The following is a 7,231-nucleotide window of genomic DNA, read 5'->3' as shown; positions in this document are numbered from 1 at the left end:
TCCTCGATGTAAAATTTGGCCATTGATATAGGAATTGGAAGGATGTGGTCGAAACTTTCCTTGCTGATTCGCCACTTTTAAAATATCCAAGAGCTGGTTTCCTTGAGTCTTACTGCTACAGCAATGGCCGCCCGAGCAATTTCATAAAGCGGAGGTAGATGCAAGGTTGCACGACGTGGGACATCGTAAATTCGTATAATATAAATATAAAAAACAAAGGAGTCCAGACATATGGGGTTTCTAGAGATTTCGACTGCAGCACCATTATGAATTGCAACCTGATTGTACAATAAGTAGGGATTTTCTAAATAACTCAACTGTAGCGCCACCTAGCGGGTCCATTTTTCGCATAAGTNTGAACGAAATCAGTTCATAAATACGGCTTTTATAAATAACTCGGCTCCATCGCCACAAAGGAGTTTTCTAGTAGCCTTTAATAGGACTTTATGCGCATGGAATAACCTCCGAAAATTTGATTTAAATCAATCTAGGGGTTTGAGTTAAATAACAACAACGAAAACGGTTATCATTTTACACATAAATATATGTACATATCTATATACATAAATTACTTGTTTTATTATTATTTTATTCGTTATTCGAATAACTAATGAAGATAATAATTATTCGAATAACGAATATTAATTTATCCGTCATTCGAATAATTTTTTTTTGAATAAACAAAATTATTTATTATTTACGAATAACAAGAAAAACAATTTATTCATTTGTTATTCGTCATTCGAATAAATTTTGCCCAACACTGACTTTGAATGCCGTTCTAGGCACACAAACACCGGACATTGACGCGACGGAGCTCCATCTGCCTCAGGAGAGCAGGACAACAATAGCCCAACTTCGCTCTGGCTACTGCAGCAGGCTAAACTCCTACCTGAGTAGGCTAAATGCGGATGTGCCGAACGAATGTCCGGCAAGCGGAGAGATCCCTCACGACTCGAAACATCTCTTCGCATGTCCGGAAAACCCCACAACCCTAACGGCGACGTCCCTGTGGACCGACCCCATAGAAGCAGCACGCTTCTTGGGGCTGCCGTTAGTGGAACTCGACGACAACGACTGAGATATCAGCCGATCTGGGCGGGGTTGTTGTAGCCGCTACAACAACAACAACAACAACAACAACTACCTGAGTAGGCTAAATACGGAGGTTCCGGTTGAATGTCCGGCATGCGGAGAGACCCCTCACGACTCGAAACATCTCTTCGCATGCCCGGAAAACCCCACAGAGTCTGCACGCTTCTTGGGGCTGCCGTTAGTGGAACTCGACGACAACGACTGAGATATCAACCGATCTGGGCATGATTGTTGTACCCGCTACAACAACAAAAACAACAACAACACGATTTCAGTAACTTCCGCAAAGCCGTTCCAATCGGGTATATTAAAGTTGATGTAGGTTCGGTTTTCTGCAGAAGCAAAGTCAGCAAAATTTATCGATCGAAACGACTATCGGCAGGTGGTCCGATGCTAGCCTCAGCATATGTCGCCATTTATTCGATCAGCGCTTGCAGTTGTTACGACCCATAATCCTGGTGGGTGTGTCGTCGTGTATTGTGCCGAATGTCTAATAGTCTATCTGCTCACAGTGACTACACACGACGAACATGTGCGCGCACAAAATTTTGATTTTCAGCGAGCATGCTCGTCGTTTGTACTCTGGTTTGTGAGCATCGCATTGGAAACAAAAACAACAACCTCATTTTAGGTGTGTACTCGTATTGAGAGGACAAAATTCTCCAGCAGCAAAAGTTCTGAGAATTTAGCAGCATTCGCTCTCAAAGAGACGAAATATCAACAGAAGTACGAGAACGCAAAATTTGCAAAAACTTGCAACCTTCTAAACAGCTGATCACTTGCACAGTTGCCACTGGTGATTATTTTGGCAATTTATTTTATGCTTGGTGCATTTTCCCCCGATTTGGCATTTTATACAATTGAATAGTTTTGGATAAGAAAAACCTTTTTAAAATACGAATTAATTATATCGGAATGAATAAGTTATTTTACTCACAATTATTTGTGATATCACATGGTGACGCATTTAAAACAAGAGTATCTCCTCCAAACACCCTTCATTGATCCGAAAAAATGTAATAGAGTAGGTTTAAAATAATAAAATTTTCATTTCAACACACAACCTACCAAAACCGAAAACTTTAGCAAAAAACATTTCAGCATGGTTCATTTAAATCTATTTTAGTATATTTAACGGAAAATTATGGTACAAACGAAAAATGTCATACGGCAACCATAAGGAGTGTACTCGTACGCCCAACTATCTAAAGTTTTAGAAAACTTTTACTGGTTTTACGTTCTCGCACCCAAAAAACTTGCGAAGTAGGGAAAATTGAGAGAGCAAAATGTGAAAGAGAGCTTCAAATTTCTGCTGAAAAAATGTTTCCTAGCTAAAACTTGCAAGTAAGAAAGTCAGCTGATTGCAAACACTTGTTTGTAAATAAAAAAAAAGAAAATATGGCCTTTTTGAGTTATTTATTGCGAATTTTATTATTAATGCTAGTATACAACGAAAAAGTGAGTAAATTTAATATGCACAACGTTTGTTGTGTTTATTTTTCGCTAATTTGCTATTAATCTCCAGTTTGTTTACTTTAGTGTGTGCTGACTACGGTTGCGGTATGACATTTTTCGTTTGTACCATAATTTACCTTTAAATATACCAAAATAGATTTAAATGCAGCATGCTGAAATGTTGTTTTGCTGAAGTTTTCGGTTTTCGTAGGTTGATTGTTGAAATGAAAATTTTATAATTTTAAAGCTACATCTGTAGATATATATATTACATTGTTTTTGGATGAAAGACGGCTGTTTGGAGGAGAAACTCTTGTTTTTGAATGCGTCACCATGTGATATCACAAATAATTATGAGAAAAATAACTTGTTCATTCCCATATAATTGATTTGTGTTTCAAAAAGTTTTTTCTTATCGAAAATTATTCAATTGTATAAATCGGGGGAAATTTTACCAAACAGAAAATAAATTGCCAAATTAATCAGCAGTGGCAAGTGATCAGCTGTTTCGAAGGTTGTAAGTTTTTGCAAATGTCGCGTTCTCGTACTTCTGTTGATATTTCGTCTCTTTGAGAGCGAATGCTGCTAAATTCTCAGAACTTTTGCTCAATACGAGTACACACCTATAGTCAGCACACTCTAAAGTAAACAAACTGGAGATTAATAGCAAATTAACGAAAAATAAACTCAACAAACGTTGTGCTTATTAAATTTACGCACTTTTTAGTTGTATACTAGCATTAATAATAAAATTTGCAATAAATAACTCAAAAAGACCATATTTTCTTTTGTTTATTTACAAACATGTGTCTGTGATCAGCTGATTTTTTCACTTGCAAGTTTTAGCTGGGAAAAATTTTTCCAGCAGAAATTTGCAGCCCTCTTTCGCATTTTGCTCTCTCAATTTCCCCTACTTTGCAAGTTTTTTGGGTACGAGAACGCAAAACCAGTAAAAGTTTTCTAAAACTTCAGATAGTTGGGCGTACGAGCACACTCCTTTTGTGTCACAATATAACCAGTAAACCACAGTATATTTTGTGTTCATGCTTGCAGTGTGCACATCGCCGGATAAGTGCAGCCAAGCCACTGAGGCTAAATTACTATATGTATATGTATGTGCATACATAAAAGTGAAATATAAATAAATGAGTTAAATCTCTAGTATAGGGTCACAACCCCTAAAAAAGGTCCGGAAAAGTCGGGAGGGGTACCAAACGACGTGTTTCGGTCCCTCTATTAACAATCCGGAGGGGGAGGGCTAATATTATTAACCATTTGAAAGTTATAAACAAAAAACGGTAATTATCTAGGTAGGCTTTAAACCGCCAAAATTGGTCAAAATTTGGAGGGGGATACCATTAGACGCCTCTGGACTCCAATAACACGGGTCCGAAAGCGGAAATTACCTTTTTTCACCCGATCGAAAGGTATTAACAAATAACTTTTCCACAATAGCACCTTTGTCCCCTTTCAGACACGTCAAGTCTTCAAAGCAATTTTTATCGCATTATCTTTGTTGTTTTCTCTTTGCTGCTTTGCTTCAAGTTTAGTTCCATAAAAATTAATACTTCGATAAATAATGAACATTTTTAATGAAAAATCGTGCGATTGCCATTGACAATATGCTTATTTGAAAATTAATACATGAAATATTGTGCATGTACATGATGCAATAATGAAAGGTGTTGTACGTTGTGACAGCTCGAAATCGAACTACCTTAGGTCAATATTGTATTTTGGAAGTACAAGATAAACGGGAATAAAAAACAGCCTTTTAGTTGAAAAAGTACTAAATTGTATGCCTTCTCAACAGCGTTCCGATTATCAGAATAGGTATATGGCTTGGTAGTCTCATAAAATTGTAGATAATTAAAATAATAAAATTAGGCGTGTTTTTATTCACAGGAATTTGATAATATGCTTAAAATTTTCGAGCTGATGAATACCCAGCTAGAACAGTATGGCTTATATAATTCCTTTTATGAGCCGTATCACTAAGAAAATTATCCCTTATGAATTTGAAATGTGTCCCTTATATTGTACAGGCCAAAAAGAGGAATTCATTTACGTGTGATCTTTTGTCCCCCTCTTTCATATAGGCTTCTTGTGCGCATATATCAGGTTTCATAGCTGTTGACCATACCAATAATGCCTCATGCTCAGTTTTACTTGATCAATTCGTGTTCTCGAGAAAAAAAAATTTCACGATTCAAAAATCTGAGTATAGCTGCCAAATTCTTTTCTCAAAATTTTGAAAATTCTTTGTTTTTTGCCCTATATTTGCTTTGTATGGTATTTTCAACAAAATATAGGCCAAAAACGATAAATGTTCAAACTTTGGAGAAAAACAATTTTTAAGATTTTTGGATCGTGAAAATTTTTTTTCTCGGAGAACACGAATTGACCTAGTAAATCTTAGTATGAGGCATTATTGGTATGGCCAACAGCTATCAAACCTGATATAGTCGCACTAAGGTTTTTTTGTGTTCCACAGTGTTATACAAGGGATACTTTGAGGAATCATATAAGGAATTATACATTACCCAAGTCCACGTATATCCAAGTTCGTGTCATACAGCAAGCATTGACTACTTTTTAAAGTTTTATTTATTTGTTTTTGAAATTAACAACATATTTCGGAATTTGTAATTAATACGTTGTGTTCATTTTAGTAAATCCACTTTTTTAATTGTACAAAATTTATTATATACATACAGTATCGGTCATATCAATAGCAACCCCATTTCAAAGTGATATTATTTCCCTCTCATGTTAATTTATTTATTGCTTAGAATTTGCAACAAAAGTAAAGTTGAATATCTAACAAAACCCATATAAACCGAATTTTAAAACATCGTAGAAAACTACAAAAAATACAACAAATTTTCAACCAAAATTCAAACTTTTTTCTCAGAAGTGTTAGAATTTTTTTGAGCACTCAGTTTTATAGCCCCTTCAATTTTAGTCTAATTATATGCAAGTTTGAAGTGGCTAAAAATTACCTTAGTTTTTTTTAGAATCGATTAAAAACAAATCGTGTTCAATCGTCTTCCATATAACGAAAACTTCGACCATATATCGATGGCTGAGTAGTAGATCGACCTATCTCGGCAGCCAGGTCGAAAACGCCCGATATCAGAAAGCTTTTCAACGCCCTATTTCAAAATTTGACTGAAAAACGCCCTATTTTAGAATTTAATTGAAAAATGCCCTATCTCGGAACTCGGTTCAAAAACACCCTATCTCAGCACATTTTCGAAGTATTTTTATTTGAGATAGGACTTTTTTGAACCGACTAATAATAATAATAAAATATGTACTATATACATATCTAGTTTCAATATAAAAAAATGTATGTACACCATTAATTGTGTATACATATCTAAGTCAATATATGTGATATACATGTACATACATCTACATACATATCGTCGTTTAAAATACAAAACCATGTATCAATAAATTGCAAAACCGCGTATAGAGATAATGCAAACCCACGTATGCGAGGTTGCATAAATTAATTTCTAGAGAGTAAAAACACTCATATTTCAAAATGGTTATCATTTTGTAAAAAGCAATCGCATTTTGGGCTAGTATATTTCAGGAAGAATGGATAAGGATTGATCCAAAAACGTGTGTGAGCGAATCCAATTTTTAGCAGCAAATGTCAGTTACGCGGTTTTGTACTTTAAGCGACGATATGTATGTTAACAGGAACGCAGCAATCTAATACACGGGAGGAGCAGGAACGCAGCACAGCAGAAGCATACAAAAAATCTGCAAATAAATGGTTTTTTAGGTTTTTAACAAACGAGAACCTGGTTTCAACTTACTTCAACGTGTCTAAATCACAACGCACAAACTAATGCAAAGGCGCAACAGGAACGCAACACTATAAAATACGGGCGGAGCAATATACAGGCGGAGCAGGAACGCAGCACAGCAGAATCGTCCGAAAAATCTGCGAATAAATGGTTCATTAGGTTTTGAAATAACAAAGAGCTCAAATGGAATGGTTCATCAATAAAGTCAAAATAATATGTTGTAACTTACGTGTATTAGCTCTTAATCACAATACCAGCACAGGTCGGTCAGCGAAACACTAAGGAAATGACCTAATAAATGCAAAATTATAATTTATATGTAAAATAATTCGGTTTTATTACAATACTTACCAAATTTCACGCAATTGGAAAACAAATGTCAGCGAATAAGAACAAAACGAACAACGAAAATTGAATCAATGTAGCTTGTTCAGAATTTTTTTCTAATATTTTGGGAAATGTTCAGTGAAAATAGCAAAGAAACAACACAGTTTCTCCTAAGGTAGTTCAAGATGGCGGATTAGAGCGAGAAGTTGCCAACGTATAACACCTTTCATTATTGCATCATGGTGCATGTATAGGATTATTTTGTCATTAACCCATAGGCAATGACTGGTGGGCAACATGGGAGGTGGTCGTGGTTATAGACAGATTTCACCAAAATGTAATACTAACCTAAATTATACCAAAGGCAACTTCGGCACCGACTTTCGTTAAAATATCTAAATTTTGTTCGAGTTAGCGTGTTTACAAGCAGACACGACTGAACCAATTCATTTCGTCATTCTGAATATTTTGATAAATATGTATGTAAGAATATGTGTATATACATTTTATACCGTTAAAAAACGTCCTTG

General features: G+C 35.4%; 1 long non-coding RNA gene across 2 annotated transcripts; it reads right to left on the bottom strand.

Moving 5' to 3' along the window:
* Nucleotides 1-5,997: 5,997 nt before the first annotated feature.
* LOC108364975 (uncharacterized) lies at nucleotides 5,998-6,943 on the bottom strand. 2 transcript variants are annotated; one of them, XR_001847857.1, is made up of 4 exons: nucleotides 6,726-6,943; nucleotides 6,604-6,665; nucleotides 6,384-6,511; nucleotides 5,998-6,327 (listed from the first exon to the last, which is right to left on the bottom strand). It is a non-coding gene; the product is annotated as an uncharacterized LOC108364975 (long non-coding RNA). The 2 variants fall into 2 exon arrangements; XR_001847856.1 differs by having other exon boundaries at nucleotides 5,998-6,511.
* Between the last annotated feature and the right edge of the window lie 288 nt (nucleotides 6,944-7,231).

Source organism: Rhagoletis zephyria, unplaced genomic scaffold (assembly GCF_001687245.7).
Source record: "Rhagoletis zephyria isolate East Lansing unplaced genomic scaffold, Rhagoletis_zephyria_1.1 Rzeph_scaffold_01733, whole genome shotgun sequence".
NCBI classification, from domain to species: domain Eukaryota; kingdom Metazoa; phylum Arthropoda; class Insecta; order Diptera; family Tephritidae; genus Rhagoletis; species Rhagoletis zephyria.
Note: the sequence above shows the minus strand (reverse complement) of the source record. Positions and strands in the feature narration are given on the sequence as shown.